This window comes from Protopterus annectens, chromosome 6.part1 (assembly GCF_019279795.1).
Source record: "Protopterus annectens isolate FY-2018-M chromosome 6.part1, PAN1.0, whole genome shotgun sequence".
NCBI lineage: Eukaryota > Metazoa > Chordata > Ceratodontiformes > Protopteridae > Protopterus > Protopterus annectens.
This window is the reverse complement of record NC_056738.1, coordinates 177132764-177154602: the sequence shown is the minus strand read 5'-3', so window position 1 is coordinate 177154602 and position 21839 is coordinate 177132764. Positions and strand designations below refer to the sequence as shown.

At 40.5% G+C, this 21839-nt stretch overlaps 1 protein-coding gene across 5 annotated transcripts in view; it reads left to right on the top strand.

The window, feature by feature from the left end:
* Positions 1 to 21839, top strand: part of TMBIM1 (transmembrane BAX inhibitor motif containing 1) — a 1047780-nt gene that overhangs the window by 248168 nt on the left and 777773 nt on the right. For all 5 annotated transcript variants that reach the window (XM_044075612.1, XM_044075609.1, XM_044075610.1 and 2 more), the window contains one exon: positions 9694 to 9821. The gene's annotated coding sequence lies outside the window, so the exon portion shown is untranslated. The remainder of the gene's footprint in view (positions 1 to 9693; positions 9822 to 21839) is intronic.

The window sequence follows — 21839 nt, the reverse complement described above, 5'->3', positions numbered from 1 at the left end:
ATAGGGGCCATTCAGCCAGTCCCTGTGTCAGAGAGGGGCCTAGGATTTTATTCTCGCCTGTTCCTTGTACCAAAGAAGGGGAACACGTGGAGACCAATTTTGGATTTATCTCTCCTCAACACGTTTTTGGACATTCCCAAGTTCAAGATGTTGACGTTACAACAGCTTTTACCTCTGCTGGGCAAAGATCACTGGATGGTAACTTTAGATCTCAAGGAAGCTTACCTTCATGTGCCTATAAGGCTAAGTTGCAGAAAGTATCTGCGGTTTCGAGCTGGAAATTCTCATTATCAGTTCTCTGCATTGCCCTTTGGCTTATCTACTGCCCAGAGTATTCACAAAGGTTCTGGCTCCAGTGATAGCTTACTTCGGCTTCAAGGAATTCAAATCTATCCTTACTTGGACGACTGCCTGATTCTGGCTCAAGAAAAGGAAGACCTTCTACAGCATCTGGAATATGTTATAGCAGTGCTAAGATGCCTAGGGTATTCTGTGAACGAAATAAAGTCCAGTCTAGTACCCTCTCAAGACATGTGCTTTCTGGGTGTAAGACTGAATACAGCAGCCCAGATGGCCTTTTAACCCGGACAAACAAAAGAGTCTGTCACTTTACTTCCATCAACTATCTCATCAGTCCGTGCTGACTGCAAGGACAGTCCTTCAAGCATTAGGGTTCATGGCATCTTGTATTCTGGTGCTTCCCAATGCCAAACTGCATATGAGGAAGCTACAATGGTATCTCAAAATGTATGGACACAGCACTGCCAGGATTTGGACACTGTCATTCAAATACTACCTTGCATTCAAAAGGAATTTTTGTGGTGGGCTCAGGAATGTCACCTAAACAAGGGACTCTCTGTGACCCGGCCAGAGGCAAGTCAGATTCTAACGACAGATGCCTCGGACATTGCTTGGGAGCTCATCTAAATGGAAAGTGGATACAAGACAAGTGGCCTGCCAGACTACAGCATCTACATATCAACATGAAGGAGATGTTAGCAGTCCAGTTTGCATTAATGGCTTTCAAGGAGTTACTTCTTCCAGGGCAGGTGTTGATTCTAACAGACAACACAACTGTCATGTGGTACATCAACAAGCAAGGGGGAACACATTCTTATCCTCTATGCAGGCAAGCAATGATTTTATGGGAGACTGCGCTAAGCTTGCAACTAACTCTTCAGGCAAGGTTTCTGCCAGGAGCACAGAACTCCTTAGCAGATGTGTTAAGCAGACAAATCATGGATCCCCACGAGTGGAAACTGGATCTTCATGTATTTCAGAAACTGACAGTGTCATGGGGAACTCCAGACATAGATCTGTTCGCTTCTCCACTAAACCACCAGCTGCCAAAGTATTGCACAAAGGGGTTTCATCACACAGCTTGGAAAGTGGATGCTCTGTCTTTCAGTTGGAAAAACCTTCATGTGTATGCCTTTCCACCTCTACCGCTTCTTCCGAAGGTACTATTAAAGGTCAGGCAAGACAGGCCAAGGATAATTTTGATAGCTCCAGATTGGCCTCGGCAACACTGGTACCCACTTCTACGGAGTCTGGTAAAGAAGCCTCCATGGCCTTTACCTCTGATTCCTCATCTGTTATCTCAGAAGGACGGTCATCTGCTCAATGTCAAGCTTCAATCTCTTCATCTCACAGCCTGGCATATTCTGTGTTGAAACACAGCAGGTCTCAACTTCCTCAACAAGTTTTAAATGTGATTATGGAAGCTAGAAGGCCTAGTACTAGGAGAGTGTACGCAGACAAATGGAAGAGATTTTTATTTTGGAGTACAGCAAAGAATTTGGAGATTTCAGAGCCTAATTTGAGTGTGGCTCTTCAATATCTTACTGAATTATTGGACAAAGGTTTGTCCTTCTCTTCCATAAAGATTCATGCTGCAGCAATTTCAGCTCACTATGATTGTGACCCACCTTTGTTTTCGCATCCTTTGTTCAAGCAGTTTCTTAGAGGGGCAAAGAATATAAGACCCCCACGTAGAGCTCCTACTCCTGCTTGGGATCTCAATTTTGTGTTGGAAAAACTTACTCTACAACCTTTTGAGCCTGCAGCTACTGCTGAATTGAAATATTTGTCATGGAAGACTGCTTTTCTGTTGGCTATTACTTCTGCAAGAAGGGTGTCTGAGTTGCAGGCCCTTATGGCAGTGGAGCCCTTTTTGATTTTCCATAAGGACAGGGTATCATTACGTACTAATCCTTCCTTTATGCCTAAGGTGGTTTCTAGTGTGGCTTTAAACCAAACTATTCATTTGCCTACGTTTTTTGCAGATCCTCAAAATAAAGGGGAAAAGATTTTGCACACTTTAGATGTACACAGGCAATTGCGTTATTATTTGAGCAGGACTAAGAATTTTAGGCAGTCTCAGCAGTTACTTGTTTCTTTTGCTTTGAGTTCACAGGGCAAGCCTGTGTCAAAACAAACTATTTCTAGGTGGATTGGCTTTTGCATTGCATTTTGTTATTCCCATCATGGCAAGGAGATTCCAGCTGGGATTAGGCCTCATTCCACTAGGGCTACTGCCACTTCAACTGCGTTTCTAAGGGGGGTGGCAACTAAGGATATTCTGGAAGCAGCTACTTGGAGTTCAGTGCATACTTTCTCTAGGCATTATCACCTTCCTATATACTCTAAGACTAGGGCTGGTTTTGCCACAGCTGTTTTACAAGGCATGTTGTCAGCTCCTGCTACTTTATAATTTGCCAGCCTCCCTTACCTCTGCTTTGGGATTCTACCCAATAGTCAGGACTGCAGCAATGGAAGACGAAGAACATAGTACAGTTTTGTACCTACCATAAATGTAGATGTTCGAGGATTCCATTGCTGCAGTCCAATTTACCCTCCCTCCTTCCCCTCTGTGTTTAGGGGTGGTTGTGTAGGTGAGTTTACATGCTTATATTATATATATATATATATATATATTGTTGTATATATTATACATGTTTTTGGTGCAGGTTGTTTTGGGATTTGTCTTTTTGGGTCTTCTGACATCTGGGGCAAGAAAAGACTGAGGATATGACGTCGGTCATGCGCATTAGTACCCTGACGTACTGACGTCAGTCTAATGCGCCCTGACCGACGTCAGCCTTATACTCTGGTATTCGGGCCGACTGGGACGCGGACTATACCCAATAGTCAGGACTGCAGCAATGGAATCCTCGAACATCTACATTTATGGTAGGTACAAAACTGTACTTTTTAGGGATTTGAATGGCAAACTGTACCTAGCTTACAAGACATTACAGGAAGACAAATTTTGTCTGATATCTAACATTGATGGATCAGATCCCACATGTACATCATGAGGTAGGAATTACATTTTTAAAATGAATAGGTGCAAGACCTCCTTACAGTCAGAATTTCTAACCCATTCTGTAGTATGCCTGTGAAACAAGACCCCTTTATCTGTACACCAAAGTGAGACATTATCTTCTTTTAAGAAGTCTGTTGATAACTGACTGGGTTCCAGTGTTTGCGTACTTCACCTGGTGTCTGCATTTTGATCCAACTTCTTTCCTAACGCAGCTACAGCATGAGCTATGAACTAAATCAAATATATTTTGCATGAAATGAGTTTTCCAATTGTTTAAATGTCATGGCAGAAAGAAATGAAAATGTTCTCATTAAAATTCGTGGTCTAATTGTTTTACCTTAGAAGGTAGGAAATGTAAGAAAACAATAGCTAAGTGTGAAGGTATCATTCCGTGAAATTTGATTAAAGTAGGTCAAAGCTTTTTGGATATGCAGCCCTTTATAGAAAGGGAGGACAATAGCCACACACATTTTATTGTGAGACGCAGTTATGCTATGAGTTATAGTGTGTGACTATGGAAAACAAAGTATTGTATTTATTAGTTTATCAGCAACTTCCAGGTGAAACTCTGTAAACAGTACTGCCAGACAGGTTTGTATACCTAAATGGTGTTATTTGAGATGAATGAGAAGATGATGCTTAGCAGTGCAATATACCTCAGGGTCACAGATGACTCATAGGTGATTATGAGGCTAATGGCACAGAGCCTTTACAAGCCTAGCCAGAAGTACCCAGGATATGACTAGTATTGTATCTTACTACCCGTCCTGTATCTGGGGAATTATCAAGGTAGTGGGTCTTTTGGTGTTGGAGCCCCTAGTCATTTTACAGACCACCTCTGTCTGTAAGGGATGTGGGCAGTACACTGGGAGTAAATTTATGGTTCCCCTTCCATTTATCCAGATTCTTTTTGAAGAGAGTGAGGGGACGGCCTTTGTTTTGTGAAGATGGGAAGTTTATTCCATAGACCAGGTAGCCTTTGGGATACAAATCTGTTTCTTCAAGTTCTGTTAGAGTCACAAAAATAAGGTTCAGGTCCATGGAAGGCATAACGCTCATATAATTTTTCTTGCAAGTATGTAATATATTTTCATCAGGGCTTGATCAGATAATGCCTTGTAGGTCAGGCATAAGTCCCCTTTCATTAAATAATACGAGATGGAGTAAAGTGATAGGGTCAGTCTGCATAAAATGTGTGACTTATGCTTTGTAATTTTGTAGTGAGAAGCCCCTGGGGCTGTTCCAGTTGCTTTAAGTACCTGGTTAGGTTCATGTAAAAGAGGGAGCATTGTACTCTGTTGTGGGCCTGATAATAGCGGAGTACACTAGCTCTCTGACTTTCATCTTGATGTCATGCCTTTACTTACAAGTTGAACCACACAGAAGTATTTCCTCACTACCGTAGCTAAAGTTTAGGTTTATTCTCTGTCTGTGTTCGTAGGTCCCTCACCACTGGGCCTACTTTTAGGGGTGTGCTATCAATGTAATTTAAAGAGATGTCTGATTTACCGAACGGTATGATTATGCATTTTTTTAGCATTTAGTTTCCTACCATGGTTTTGGCACCAGCCATTTGTAATTTTTAGGCGTGTTTGTAGGATGTCAACATAGTTTGGAGATTGCGATTGCTCCCAGTTTACAGTCAGTGAACTTTGTGAGCCAGTGGTCCCCAACATTGGCCTTCACTTCAGAGAAGTATATATCAAACAGGAGGGGTCCCAACACTGAGCCCTGTAGGACACCACTAGTAACAGGTTTCTTATCGGAAGTGGATTCACCTATGCGGACAACATATGTCCTTTCAGTGAGCCAGTTAGCTGTCCATCTGACAATGTAGGTAGTGGTTTATGCCTAACTCAGTACATTTATCTGTGATCCCTGAGTGGGAGATGGTGTCAAAAGCTTTTCCCAGGTCTAGATAAATGGTGTGTACTGATTTAACCTCATCCATGTTTTTGATAACTTTCTGAAACTCGTCCACCAGAGCAGGCAAGACCTCCCTTTGACAAAGCCAGATTAGGTCTGGTCCAGGGTTTGGAGAGGTCCTATGTCATTATTAATCAGGTCCATGATAATTCTCTCCATGGCCTTGCTGATAAGACCAGTCAAGCTTATGGATCTGTAGTTTCCCTGGGTAAATTGAATGGCCCCCCTTGCAGAGGGACAACTTTGAAGTCCTCCATTTTTCTGAGAGAAAGCCCATCCGTAAGATGTGGTTAAAGAGGGTTTCTAGTGACCCCAATAGATTATGTTTTAAGCTATTTAAGAAGCATTCTATAATGTTATCTGGACCCATGGAGGCTATGTTTTTGGCTTTAGTGAGCACGGTAAGAATCTGTTCCTTTGTAATGACCGGTATTGGGATGCTTGTGGGTATTTCTTTCGGTCTGGTAGGAGGTGATTGAAGAAGAGTTGGAACCGAACTTATCAGCCAGTAGGTTTGCTATAGTTTCAGACTGGGTGTAAGCATTGCCCTTTATGATTAATTCAATACACTGCTGAACATTTCCCCTGAGGTTAACAAACATCATTAAAAAAAAGCCTTATGTTTATCTTTCACGTGGAAGACTGTCTTTGCTTCATAGTTTGCTTTGGCAGATTTGACTAGCTGTCTAATTTTTGTTTAGACTGGCAAGTGTCTTTTTGCACTGTTTTGTCTGTTCCTTCTTGACTTTGGAGAGGATTATTTTTCCTTTTGTTGAACAACCTGTTTATGATAGGGGTCCACCAGGGTGGTTTATTTTTGCCAGTAGTAATAGGTTTGGCTTGGACAGATACTGTCTCTTCTATACAGCTATGAATGTGGTTGTACAGTGCTTTTGTGTACAGCTCTGAGCAGGCCTCAGTGCCATCTGGGTATGGAGGGGATCGGAAGTTTAATGAGCTGTCAGTGTGAGGTAACTGGCCTTAGCAAAGTTGTTAACAGGTCTGGAGTTTAATGGGGGTTCTAGGTTAGTTTTAATACTAAAGGACATCATTTTGTGGTCAGATCTTACCATGGAGAAGTTAATGCATGGGAGGGAGCAGCATTCCCACATATTTGTACCTCTGTTGAGAAGCTAACTTGTTGCTCCAGGCTGTTTGAGTGAAGTCCAAAAATCTCTGAGAAAGTGAATTCTGACATACAAGTCTCCCAGTTTATGGGAGGGGTAGTTAGTCACCCATAAGTATGGTATTAGGCTGAGTGTTAAGATTCCAGTAGGTTTAGGTAGAAGATGTGGCTTTCCAGACTTATGTTAGATGATCTGTAGCTAGCAGGGATATGATAGGGGTCACACCTATGGTTAGTTGGCCCTAGATCAGCTCATGTAAGTCATGTTGTTGGACCAGTCTAGCAGTCTACTTGCCCTTTATGAGCACTAAGACACCTCCTTCCTTAGTTTTATCCTGAACTGAGGGAGACTGAAATGTATGAAAGCAGAGTAGCCTTTGATAGCCAGGGTGCTTGCCATGGTTCTGAATCATGCTTCCATGACTGCACATATATGTGCATCCTCCAAGGTGAACAGTGCTTCCAGATAGTACAGCTGTTATTTAAACTTGTTGCATTGTGCAGGGAGTACCTTTAGGTAGTTGTAAGTGATTTTTGTTATTTGGGGAGGGTTTACAACTTGGTGCGGCCTAAAAACAGCACTGTGGGGATAGATACGTTTCTGGCAACATCTGGAAGCCAAGTAGTGAAAAGTGCAAACCATTTCTAGCTAAGCATCATGGTTTGCTGATCATGTCTCCACAGGCTGACAATTATTGGACCCCCTTGTTGCGACACCAGAAGTAAAGCCAGTTGTTGAAGTCGATCATGTTTTTGCTGGGTAGTGTGGCATCATTATTGATAAAGGTATGAAGCTACTCAAGGGTAGATTCATAGCCACCTGGGACATGCATTCAGAGATCTCCATCATGTCTCTCTTCATCCAGTGAAGTGGGTCTATGTTTAGCGTCAGACGGAATGTTCATTGAATGGCCATTCATCGCACATAGACCATCGAAAGTTCCTTCCCTCAGAAGGCCAAATGATCGTAAATAAGTTAATCGAATGATCATAGTTGACCAACATCAAGGGAACAGAACTAGTACATATTTACTGGTAATGGAGGGATAAGGAACCCTGCCCTTTCTCCACTGTAGTGCAATCTTGGAGTTGGTATATATAATTAGCAGAGGGTGTGGGTTCAATTCAATCGCTAAATGTACACCCCAGTGAGGTATGTCTTAGGTCGTTCGTGCCCACATGGACTACGACTGTGTCATATTGGTCTGCTTCTGTGATCTTCTCCTTTGGCCTGGTAAGGGGGACATCAGTATATCTTACAATGGAATCCCTAATAACTAGAATGTTTGGCTGTGTGGTGTGTTGCTATATGTATTGTGTGAGGTGCTGTCTTTTTTGAGTGTGCGCAGAGCCGCTGAGAGATGCTTTTAGGAGGTGTTGGAGGTTTGGGTAGAATACAATTGAGTATAAATGGGTCTGTGTGGTTGCTCCTTAGTGTCAGTAGTGAATGATTTGGGTATAATGCTAACAACCTGGTTTGCATTTTTCATTTGTGTATGTGAAAGCTCTGCCTTCAGTGATAGTGTATCTACGTTTCTCACACACACTGTTTGTCTGTTCTGAAATGAATTGGTGGCCAGCGAACGTGAGGCAGTTACTACACTGCTTCAGGCTGCCCTTATCCACCAGGCCAGAAACCGATATGAAAGTGAAGTGCTTATCCATTATACCAGATCCTTTGTAGATGGAAAGGAGTAGGGGTGAGGCACTTGAGGTCTAAGTGAAAGTATTTAGTAGTGTACTGTTAGATGACCTGCAGTGATGCTGCCTCTTCACAAACTGACAGCTCTTTGAGCAGCTGTGAATAGTGGGAGACTATGGAGAGTGTTTCCCATAGAGGATTTTAAACTGGAGTGGTTTGCTTAAATACAAGGCATGGGTTACCAGGTTTGCTTTTATACCAAGAAGATGAAAGACTGTAACACAGTTTAAGCCCTCAGGCCAGTCAGATAAACACACAGTAAGCCTTCCACCAGCAGTTTCCAACTCGGATGGGTTGGGTCAGCCCTCTGCTTCCATCAGAGTGTAGAAGAACCCTCTTAATGTAAAATAAACTAGTTTTGAGCTCAAGTGCAGTAGCAAATGATTTACAACAAAAGGCAAAACTCCTGCAGTACCAGGAATCCTTGGAAGTACATTCACTAACCTTCAGAAATGTTCACAAATGCAGAGAAAATGTGCATTAATGTTGGAGAACTACTGCAAATACAGAAAAAAACTTTACACAACTTAGGAATGTTTTAGCAAACTCTGGAGAACTTTGTCAAACTCGTAACAGATTTTGGAGTATAAGAGGAGGTTAAGAAATTTCAGAATGGTGTTAAACAGCTTAAGAGCAGTAAAGAAACCAGCAGATGGCATTTCTGTAACAGGTGCATGCTGTAAAACAGTGATAAATTCAACCAAATCAATAAATGCAGCACAGATGTATTAAACAGCACTGAGATAGAGCAAGTGGAAAATATATATTTGTATCAGCTTTGTAGGTCCACAGATGGTTCTAGACGCAATCCAAGGTGTTGTAGTCACAGATGCCCAAGCCAGGCACAGGGATGCTCAGAATAAATGTTTAATTAGCAGCTCATGTACCTGTAGGAGGTGGTCAGGGAGAATAGGAGTGAGCAACAGTGGCTCACCCATCCCTAAGAGCGGGAGGTGGCTTGGCTGTCACCAGATAGGGTGACACATGGAGGGAGCAGTAGATATTAGAGGGAGCACTAGATATTACTAGTGAAGAGTGAGCCAGCCAAGTCTGCACAGTCACAATGCTTAGCATCAGTAAGCCAAGGGGAGTCCAGCATGTGAAGGTAGGCTATCCCTAAAGTGACTGCAGTAGTGGGATAAGAAGAGCTGAGGGGGAAGGAGTTGCCTCCCCCAACCAGCAACCTAGCCCAGTCTTAACTACCTGACCCTCCTCAGGTAAAATAGAGTTTAGTAGGACTCCAGGATGATAACATATAGGCCAAAGAGTCTCTCCCATCCCAGAAGTGGAAAGCACCTATGCTCCTGGAATAAATAGCCTTTTTGGTGTCTATAACAGAGACGTTTAGTAAGGTCCTGTCATAGGGGAGCAAAAACAATTTTTAAGTGCCCCATTAGGGCAGAATGCGCAAACTCATGCTTTGTTAGATGTTTATGAATTTGTCAAAAGGACTTTGTCTTACATCCAGAAGTCTTTGTTTATAATGATTAGCTTTATTTCTGTATTTGTACAAGAGTTCTTTTTTTTCTTGAAATTCTAGCAGATGTGAAAGTTTGCATGACAGCTCTTAGAATGTATCATGATTGATTCCATTCTTATTTATTCATTTAGGTCCATTCGGCCTCTGCTAGTTGGAATATAGACGTTCGGCCATTTTTAAAGTGTCATCAGAATTACTACAATTTGAATTATTAGATACTTAGAATTTGGACTGCTTCTTGATTTGGTGAAAACTTCCTGTAAGTATTTATTTTTAAATTTGCATGCACGATATTTCATTTCAGTCATTTGCTGCTTTTCCTTATACCCTGGTATTGTCTTGTTGTTCTCTATGTGTATTGTCATTAGGCAGATTTGGTAGAAGATCCATCATGCAGCTAATGATGCCAGACTGATGTTATTGCTACTTTGTTACACTATATGCTGTTTGTAGTTATTTTAGACAAACACACACTGTGTCCTTCTGTTGATAGTTTGGATGTTCATGATCTAATACGTGGAAAGATTTCTGCTTTTGTGTGAACACTGGTTATGATAAGCTCAGGGGTAGAGATTAGGCATGTGGTTTGGATGATGACTGAGAAGCATAACCAGTGTTAGCCCAGTATACTTAAAAATATTAGGTACCTGTATTAAGGAGAGGCATGCTATATGTCCTGGGAATGAAGTTATGAATACTCATCCAGTCATCAAGCCTGGTTTTACAGTTAGTTAATGTGTTGCTTTTTGTTTGAAATGCAGAAGTTTGTTCAATAGATAAGGGTTATGTTGGGTTAGAAATCTGTGCTGTTCAAGGTTAAGGTTTTTGTTTCTAGTGTTCATTGTGCTTCTGACCGTCCACTGGTGAAGGATCCTTCATCACACAGAAGGCTAGGTACAGATTACTGGAAAGGAGCCTGTATGAAACAGAACACAGTAGTTTTTTTTTTTTTAATCTATCAGGGTTTCTTAGGGAGTTTCATCCAGTAATTGTTGTGCTTTGGAATCTTTGAGACCTTTCTAGTTGTGCAAAGTGTTTGGAGAGGTACATAACAAAAGGGGTATTGTATGCAATGATAGGTGTGATGTAGCATTTATAAATAAGAATTATGACCTCTTCATTCTACCTGGTAGTTAATTTCTGAATGAATTTCCTCTAGAAATAATTTGCTGACTGATGGAAGAATGGTGCTTAAAGGACAGATCTAATGAGGAAGGCACCCAGATCTCTGACCAGTGTCAAAGTTTTAAGTGAGCCTGCAGTTAATATATGAACTATGGAACTCTTTCTTCACAAATAAAACCATATTTTTTTTTGGCATTAAGCTTGACCCTGTGGTCAGTACACTAGGTATTAATTTATCAAGCTATTGCTGGAGTAACAGAGACCATTTTTGGTCTCAACTTTTTCTATGTCAATAGAAAAAATATATACACACACATATATAAAGCTATAATATCTGCTTTTAAGAGAAATGTGTGTTAATTAACTGTTTTTACAGAGAAAGGCACTGATGATGACTTTTGATACTTTAGGGTTGTGTGTGTGTGCGCGCGCGCGTGCGTGTAATCTTTATAAATGGTCTGTAAAAAGAAATTATTTATTTATTTTTTATTCCATGCATCATATACATTACGGCGTGGATTTTAAGTTAACCTGGTTATTAAGGATTATGATTTACCCCTCCTAGGTCTAGTGTTTATTCTGTTTATTGCCATGTGTGAACTTTGTATATTTTTCCTATGTCTGCATTTATTTAATTGGATCCTCTGTTTTCTACCAGGAGAGATGCCATTTCCTTCTCTTCTCATATAGGCTAATCTGAATTTTGTATATAATAAAATATGCGCATACATACACATTTACATTTCATTTGACCTTTCTTTTCCTTTTCTGGGTCATTGCTAAAAAGTGCCTGCAGTGTGCTGGTTCATATTTCCAATTTACAAGTAAATTTAAAGCCAGATACATTTATATTTTTATGGTCTTTTAAAATGTCACACAGAATTTTCTAAGTCAGGTTTCTCTTCTGTTTTTAGAATGGCTTTTGAGACCTGGCAAGAGCAGCCCTTGAACAGTGTTTCTTTGTCATCTTACACTGACACCAGGGTTAAGGTTCTGCCTTATCCATTCTCTTACATGTTTTTAAATCTATAGAGTTATGGGAGAGCTTGAACCTTTCTCTCCAAGCAGTTGGTATAGAGAAGAAAACTTATTTTGAATGGGATACCAGTGCATTCCAGGATACATTTTATACACTGACTGACCGCACAGATACTAGAGAAAGAGTATCAAGGCATGTCTTCAAAGTTGTGCATAGAAAAGGCTTTGTCTTCAGTTATGATTATCTTCTCTGCCATATGAGAAATGTTAATGTTTGCCATGAGAGAATAATCAGCCTCCAAAGAGAGGGGTGCTACTCTGCTAGGGAGTCATGATTACTGTTAGAACCGTAGCTGTACTTTAGCCATCTGCTATTGTATTGTCTGACTTAGAACTGTGTGCAGCACTACACCCGCATCTCAACCAGACCTCTCAATTGTTCCTATTTTGGAAGACTGTGACTATATTTAGGCCTGATTTAGGATGTCCCTAGTTTTGGAGGTATGTCCTGATTTTCAGGTTTGACTTGGCCTTTCACACGATTTTTTGAATCTCCCTCATTACATGCAATATTTGAAGCGGTCTAGTATACAGAACACCATACTACATTACCAACGTATTAGTGGCAACAATAATTTAAAGAAAGAGGATACACATCTTACATCTCCCTTTTTCTGAAGCAAAAATAGATGACTCTGTGTGGTAGAAGTTTGTTCATAAGAGATTACTATTCTAATGGCTGAAAAGCTTTTACAAGCCCAGTCAATATAACCCAAAATTAGCCAGTATATGGCCCTTAGGGCTAGGAGGATGGCATGGGTTTGTGCCTATGTCTTGAGTATTTTACACATTTTACAGGTGTGCCATGTCCATAAGGGACATAAGTGCCACCCCATCCATCTATCCAAATTGGTCTTGAAGGCCAGGGAAGGACTCTGCTTAATGTGAATAGGAATCCTGTTCCAAAGAAGGGGCAATCTTTGAGATTCTTGATTCTGAGAATCTTTGAGACCCTTGTGAAGTATGTCTGCATCACTGAGGAATTCAGTGATTGCCTCCAGCTTGCATTTGTCTGCAGACTTTATCATCCAGAGGCCTTCCACATTGGCCTTGGTGACTGAGAGAAGTATATTCACTACTAGTAACTGACCTCTTGCTGGAACTGGATTCAGCTATTTTTACCATATGTCCTGTTAGTGAGCCATTTGGCTGTTCATCTGGTAATATAGGGATTTATGTCCAGTTTTGAGTTTGCTTGTAATACCCAAGTTGGAATTGTGTCAGAGGCCTTGGCCAGGTAAAGGTAGGTGGTATGTATTGTTTTGCCATCATCCATGGTTATAGTGACTTTATCAAAGAAGTCCACTAGATTTAGTAGGTGTTACCTGCCCTCAACAAAGCTAAATTGGGTCAGGTTCAATGTTTGAAAGTTTCCCAAGTCATTATTTATCAGGTCCATGATTATTCTTTCCGTGGCCTTACAAATAAAACTAGTCAAGCTTATGGGTCTGTAATTTCCTGGGTCAGTTGATGGTCCTCCCTTATGCAGAGGGATGACTGTAGATGTTCTACACTCTTATTGGGACAAAGCCTGTCCAGTAGTTGTAGTTAAACAGAGATCCTGTTGGGCTTGGTAGTAGGTCCTGATTTAAGTTTTTTTAAGAGGCAACCTGGTATGTCGTTGGGCCCCACTAAAGCTGTGCTTTTAGCTTTAGTGAGTGCATTGGCTACCTGTTGTTTGGAGAAAATTGGCAGAGGAGTGGTGGAGGTTATCTCTTTGGGAGAACTTGGGGTGATGAAGTGAAATTTGAGCTGAATTCATTGGCCACCAGATTTGCTATAGCTTCTGGCTGAGTGTAGTAGATGCAATCTCTATAATCTCTCCACATTGTTAGGTATTCCCCTTAAGACTGCAGATACAACTGAAAAAATGCCTTGTGGCTATTCTTAGCTTTGGTGGCTATTTTTATCTGTCTGCTTTCAGAGACTTTACTAGTTCCCTTATTAACTTGTTTATATTAATGGGGGGACTTAATGCTGTGTTGTGCATATTCCATCTTAACTTCTCAACAGAACCTTCTTCCGTTGGTTATACAACCTATTAAGAATAGGGCCTCATCATGGTGGCTTGATTTTGCTGTTTGATCTGGCATATTTTGATCTGGTACTGCCATTTCTAGGCAGTTGTTTGTGGTTGTATAGGGCTTTAGCCTACTGCTCTGCATAGGCTTCTGTGTTTTCTGGATTTGGGGAGCTTGGAATCTAGCTATGCTATCATTTAATAGGATGTAGTTTGCCTTAGAAAAAATTTTAAAGTTTTGGGAGTTTGATTGGGGGTAGTGGATCTAGTTTTACCTTAATTTCTAGGGAGACTGCTTAGTGATCTAATCTTACCAGTGAGGCCATCACACTTTGGGTTGGGGAGGGGGATGCAGAACTCACCCACATTTGTGAGTACCAGATCTAGGATATTTATTACCCTGGTGGGAGTGCAAACAATATTTGAATTCACAAAGTCAAGAAATCTTTTGGCCTGCATGTTAGTGGTCTTGTATGCCTCCCAGTTAATGGAGGGGTAGTTAAAATCACCCACGAGTATATTGGTCTGGATGGTGAGAGATTCAAGTCACTGCATGTATGATGTGTTGGTTTTCTGGCTCAAGAAGGGGGACCTGTAGCTAGCAAGAATATGGTAATGGAGTTTTCCCATAGCTAATTAGATATGCTGTAGCTCATATGCCATACTGCTTGAACAGTCTTGAGGTGAGCTTATCCTTTATGTAGATTTGCCTCCAGTTTGTACTATTTTATGTTCAGTGGGTGAACGGAACGTATGATAGGTGTTATAGCCATGCACTGCCAGAGTGCTTTCTGTGGCTTTAAACCATATTTCTGTAACTACATAGACATCAGCATCCTCCAGGGTGAGGAGGGCCTCTAGTGAGTGCAATTTCTTGTTGAGACTCCTAGCATTGAGCAGTATCTTCAACTTGTCCTAAGTAGATTTTGTTATGCTGGAAAGTTTGTCTGTTTGGCAATGCCTAAATAAGGCACTTTAAGGGGGGGGGGGGTAATGTTTTTGCAGATATCCAAAAGACTAGATGTGACAAGTGAATACCATCCCTGGCAGGGCAGAGTGGCCTGCTGACCATGTCCTCCCAGGCTAACAAGTATTGGACCCCTTCAGTATGACAGCAGTGGCTAAGCCCATTGTTAAAATCTATTTTTTTCTTTTTGTATTGTGGCATCATCCTTGGAGATGGTAGAATGCTGCTCCATGTTAGGCTCATACCTGCCTGTGACACACATTCTGAGAGTTTAATCATGTCTCTCTTCATATAGTCCAACGAGGTACGTTTCAAGTCGTTTACACCCACATGGACTATGACTGAGTCATACTGCTACTTGGAAGTAAGTGACCGGAGTGCTTGCATGATCTACCGAATCCTGGCCCTTGACAGACAACTAAGTGTAACCCTCTCCTTATCCAGCATTGTAAGGGGGACATCAGTGTGTCTCTCAATGCAGTCACCTTGATCATAATGTTGGGTTATAAAATGTTTTGTCTTATGGGCTTGGTATTTGAAACACAATGAGATTGTAACTCTGTGTTGTGCTGGTAAGTTGTTTGTGTGTATGCAGAGTTTCTGAGGACTGCGCCTGAGAGGCCTTTGAGGTTTAGGTAGATTACATGTGAGCATCTCCACATATGTAGGTCTGTGTGTATGGTCCTTAGTTGGCTTGGTGAGTGGTGTGTGTGTGTCACTCGCACCCTGTTTGTTGCATTTTGTGTCTGTATGTGAGGGTCTGGCCTCCAGTGACAATGTGTAACTAATTCTCACACATACTGTATTTGTCTGTTGGAGAATTAAGTGGTTGTCATGGTACATGAAGCAATTGCTACATTCCCTCAGGATGCCCATGTCCACCAAGCTGGAAACCGAGATGGTGAGAAAGTGCCCATTCATGGTTGCAAGCTCTACTATACTTGCAAGGAGTGGATGGGGTTTTATAACCCATTCAAGGGGGGTGGTGCTTATTTGATGCAGTCTGCAGCTAATCTTGCCTGCGATGCTGCCCAGCCCCCAAACCAGATGCTGCCTGAGCAGTGATGGTCCTGATGCTATGGTCAGATTATGCAGACCTAGGTAGTCCTAACTGAATGCATAAGTACTGCTTCCCACAAAAACTAGTTGCCTGGTGAGTACTGTAGGACTGAGGAAAAGTTCTGAGGTAGTTTTGAATGGAAACTTAAACTTCTGGTGGTTGTGTATATACAAGGCACCAGTAACTACTGCTGCGTAAAGAGCAGCTTTCACATACTCATGGCTTGTATTCATTCAGAAAAAGGAAGTTTTACACTAAGGAAGACCACAGGCCAATCAGATAAGCACACAATGAGCTCTCCAGCAGCAATTCCAAGCTTCTACAGGTGAAATCAGTTCTCTCCTGTCACAAGAGGGCACACTTTGATCCTCTTAATCCAAATGACTGATTTGGAGCCTAAGTGTTGAGGGAACCACAAACAGATGGCCTGAACTAATTTAACACATCACTAGATACACTTTTTTAACATTGGCAACTTATGGTTGGTCACCCTCTTAAACTTTTAAGCCAGATAGGATAATCTGTGACTTTATGAACCACAAGAAGAGAGTACAGTGTAAACTAATGTGGACATATACTGAGAGGTGTGCTGTGCATGCAGACTGCAGCCAAGAAAAGAGTACAGTGTAAACTAATGCGGACATATACTGATAGGTGTGCTGTGCATGCAGACTGCAGCCAAACATCTTGTACCCATCCTGTCATGCATTTTATACTGGAATGGCAGCAAGATTAGGCTATAATAGTAATAAAAAGGCAGGTGGTACAGAACGAACATAGTTTGTTAAAATTATATGCAGCCAACTGATGATTGTACTTTTGCTGTACTGGAGAATTTCAGCCACTGCCTGCCCCATTTCAGTTTATCGTAAAAGCACGTTACATTTTTAAAATTTTTTATAATCTAAGTTTTGTGATGTGGTTTATTATAGCCAATCAGGATACGTTGTTACAGCATGTGCCACAACACATTGAGTGTGTACTGGTTAGCTTCACAGTGTGGAAATGTAGATAATCAGTTACTCCCCCATTGCTGTCAGCTTTGAAGCTCTGGCTGGAGACATAGGTGACTTGGGTATAATTACTGGCCTGGGTAACCACTAGAGCTTGCATGGGGAGGAGAGGACTGAAGAAGCTTTGCCTGCAAGACAGTATTTTACTTTTTGGGGGGAGGTGGCATTTTTGTAACTCCTGTGGAGACCAGAGTCCAGGAGGACTGTGGGATAGATCTGAAGGCAGGATGTTGGAGGCATTGCTACCTTAAGGAGGGGAGAATGCTCCTAGGTCATGCTTCCTAGCATGACATTACATGCTGGTGTACTTCTAAGTAGAGAGGTAGGGCCTCCATCAGTACACATGCCAGCATCAGGGCTAAGCATGGTATGAGGCCACTCCTCAGCCACCCCCCTCCTTCAGGCACAAGGTCATCATACAGCTGTGTTTGACCTGCTGAGAGAAATAGGTCCTGTCTGATGAAGGAAAATCCAGGATGTGTCCCAGGTTGATAGTAAATCTGAGGGAGAAATGAAGGATGGACCAAATAGAAGGCTGAAATCAACAGTGGTTCTAGTGACAAAGCCATCCTGCTAGAGGTAAAGGTGCTACCTAATACTTCTTTGCTGTTTAAAATTTGTGCAAAGAGTTCTATTTTCCTATGCGTATGTTTCCTTACATGTGCATATTAATAATTTTGGCATTAAGTAATGAAAGAGCTGTGCAGAATGCACAAAACCTCCAAAGGCATGAGGGAGGGTGATTCTCAAAAAGAAATGTGTAGAGTAGTAGCAGCAGTATCCTGTGGTCAGCCTCTGGGTCATAATGATGGTCCGTCCACAGATGCTTGGCATACTGGGTCATGCTGAAGTCCCCATCCACAGGTGCTTGGCATACTGAGTCATGCTGAAGTCCTTATCCACAGGTGTTTGACGTCTGGTCATGCTGAAGTCCCCATCCACGCAGGTGCTTGGCATAATGGGTCGTGCTGAAGTCCCCATCCATGCAGGTGCTTGGAGTACTGGGTCATGCTGAAGTCCCCATTCATGTAGGTGCTTGGAGTACTGGATCACGCTGAAGTCCCCATCCACAGGTACTTGGCATCTGGGTCACGCTGAAGTCCCCATCCACAGGTGCTTGGCATACTGCATTTGCCTTGTTGAATCGTACTTACATAAAGACATCTGGCACATCAATTTATCTGTACATTTAGTTTGTTTTCAATTGCTAGAAACACTGAACAGGGACTTTTTGGCATATCATAAAAATACATGAACACTGACATCCTGAACTGTCCAATTGTTGCATGGGGGGCCTCTTGCTGCTGACCTGCCTTTTTTATGCAAGAAGATGTGTTGGGCAATTCACATTCTTCATAGTCTGTGAAACCATGCTAATGATGATAATTTAAGCTTGGTAGTTTCCACTTCAGGCAGTTCTGGTCTCCCAGAGTCTGTCTGTTAAATGAGTTATTGACGTAATAGGTTAATTACCCAAGTGTTCACTCTCATGACACCATTCTGTACTGTTTTCTGAGTATCACCATCTGCTCTAAGTATAAGCAATTTTCTTTTTATTTCTAAGTATAAGCAGCATTTTTTTTTTAATCTCTGTTGAGCTTTTACTGTTTGTCCTGCCCTTTCTGTTTCTACTTGTCTGAGGAGTCAAACCACTAAACTATTCAAAGCAGGGAGCATTTATTCCTTGCTACTACTTCCCACTCCATCATTTATTTTTCTATTCCCATCTTCAGTTGAGTAACATTTCAAGTAATGTTTTGTTGATTTTTATATATCATACAAAACATTCCTTGAAAAACAAATTGGAAAACATCTAAGGAAGTCCTTTTTCAAGGACACAAGCCCTCCTCCCTCCCCCATTATTTAAATATACTAATTCCACATTGGTGCAGTACTGGAGGATAAGTGGAAAATAGCCGGACAATGTTTCTGTTCCTACACAGTAGCTAAACTTTGGAATGACTTTCCATCAGACATTAGGGCAACATCTAACCACAAACATTTCAAACTCACACTAAAAAAACACCTCCTAGAAACTTGCACCTGCTTCAAATGAACACAGGAACCACGTTTCCACTCCACTTCCCTTCCACCTCTCCTCCCATTCCCTAAATCATTTTTTTCTTTTCCTTCTTTCCTCTCCCTCCTCTATACTCCCCTCCTCCCCTCTTTAAACTACCCTTTTTCCCCCCTAACTTCAAATCCCACTCTTTATTCATTCCAACTTGACTTTTATATTCTTCTATCTTTAGTGTACAAAGGTCTACCTATCGACTACCTAAACACTGCAAACATCCATCTCAACTAGACTAACTCTATTTAGAACCATACCTCTAGCCTTCCAACTTATCAAATTAGATACACTAACCAACTTGCTTTCTAAAAGCTGCCAATGACTTCAGACATTCAAACCTATGCTTTTATGCTATGCTAGCTATCTTCTAACTCTGCAATTTTTTCACCTATATATAAATGAAATTACCATGTTACCTACACCTGTTAAAGGTTTTACTTTGTAACTCTCTAATGAAAATGTTAAAGAAATGTTTTACTTTATTTTTTTTTTTCAATAATTTTTTTTTTTTTTTTCATTGATCTAAAACATCATACGTAGTAGAACAGGTGGAGGTAAGACCTCTTCACAGTAAGCAGTTGATATAAATTGAGGGTAATACAAACAGAAATAAAACAATCAATCAATGCTATTTACACTATATACATAGATGCTTTCAATATTCGAGAGAAAAATTGTTACATTTCAGTGAAAATTATTGTGATTGCGAGAATTTCTTAGAAAAAGGAGGGAGAGGGAAAAGATGAAAAATTTCTTCAGCTATGAATATAGTTTTTAGTACGGGATCTCTTATTTGTAATAAAGTCTGATGTATTGCCACGAGCTAGGCAAGAATGATATTTAAGATTTGTTCACATAATTTCCTGTGTTTGATGTTTTTATTACCCTTGTTGATTAAAATTTTAGGGCTAAAAGATGTTTGGTCGTCATTTCTCCCAGGATATGTTATTTAGGTTAAGTCAGTTGGTTGCTATATAGAGTTTCAGTAAGAGAAAAATATTGATCATAGTAATTGCTTGAGTTTTAGAGATGTTGTTTGGTAGGATATGTAGAAGAGTGAATTCCCAGGTGAGTGTGGATGTTTGATAGCCCATTTTTTTGTAATTGGAATTTAAGGGAGTTCCAAGAAATGTTTTACTTTATATCTTTAAGTCATAAATATTTACTTTGTATTTCTCTAATGTAAATGTAAATCAAACACCATTGTAACAATGCTTTTTCAAATGTGTTATATGTTGTTAACTGTGCTAGTTTGTAGAGCTTTTCTCCCCGGGCCTCCACTGAAAATAGGTTCCTGACCCAGTCGGACTTTCCCGATCAACAAATGCCTAATAAATAAAATATGAATTACCTTGTATAATGGTCTCACACAAGTAGTGCCCAGGAGAAATTAAGTGTTTTGATTAAACAGATTAATTTGAAAAAACATACAGTACCTGAAAAAAAAGCCATTTGTTAAAACACGCCACAGCAAGAGTAGGGAATGACATTTTATTTGCAAAGAGGCCCACGGTTGTTAATTCCATTTTCCTTGGTTTGGGAGGCTTGCTTGTCATTATTTCTTGTTGAAGTCCTTCATTTAAGTTCATTTGAATATGCAACAGTCTACTTAGTTTTTTTCTTGTAATAAGGAGTTTTTTATATATTAAAAACTCCTATTTCACTTCTAAAAAAAATGAAAAAGCTTGATCAAAAATGTAAGCCAGCTTTTTTGACCACTACAGTTTCTTCTTTCTCCATTTTAGCACACACACTATTTTTTTCATCTTGGCTCATTAACTCCAGAGGACCTCTATTGAGTTTGTATTCAACTCCCAGTGGGCATGACCTGAGTTTTTAAAAAAAATAGTTTTCACCTCACATTTCAAACAAATGTTCATATCTATAGAACCACATTACTAGAAAATTGAAAATAGCAAGCTATTCAGCACAAAAGTAACCTTAATAATGGTTGGATTTGTTTAGTTGTAATCTTAAATTCTGTTTTATAAGCCACAATAACCACAGTAAATATGAACTATTCAGTGCTGTATAAACCGCTTATGATATCTCTGTAACCATTCAAACAACACACACACTGCCAGCAGCAGCATTGTCTTCATACAGATATAAGCTTCCATATGAGGCAAAACAGTTTTCTTTCATTGATTGCAGAGATATTTAGAGAAGTATGAACATATTACACTACAAATAGTATAGAAATATTCAGTGTATCTTTATCTGCACTGGACAGAGGTTAAGTACCAACCCAGCCGTGTTTGCCACTGTATAAGCTTTAAGATAAAATCTTCTGCTGTCTTGTGTGTAACATGTTTTTGGGATTTTTAATGCAAATATGAACAAGTAATATTTGATGCTTCAAGGCCTCAGTAGGATGTTACCGCAGTAACACCTGGAGGTGTCACTAGGCTGCAAAATGAATCCGTACAGTGAAGCTAGTTGGGTGTCAAAATCAACTTTCCTTATGGCTTTAGATGCAGTATCTGCTGATGAGTCCAAGATCCTCTTGAGGTGCAGACATGTTTTTTCCATCTCATTTCTGGAGCACCATTTATATTAATGTAATGTCGAGGAGCAAGATTCAGATTACAGATCCCATTCTTTTAGCAAATGTTAATATTAATAATAGTACTAATAACAAACATCAGTGTTATTTCATGTGAATTTTAGCTGCTTGACCAATCAGTTCGCTATGCCATCAACATGTTAGTCTGTTGTATTTTGTTCAGTTTATTAGAACGAGATGCATTTTGTGCAATTCTAGTCTGAGATCCATTTTGTTTGGTACCTCTCTTATTTGTGCTTCATCCCTCTGTACAGTATTCAGACTTGTAACTGCTGAACTCTTGAAGTCTAGCTTAGCTACTGCACCTTACAGGATAGCCTCATCCATAATGGATCACGATATTGTAACTTAATACCAACATTTGGTATCTGTGCAGTCCTTCTCAGTAATAATGTATTCAGCAGCCTGATACAC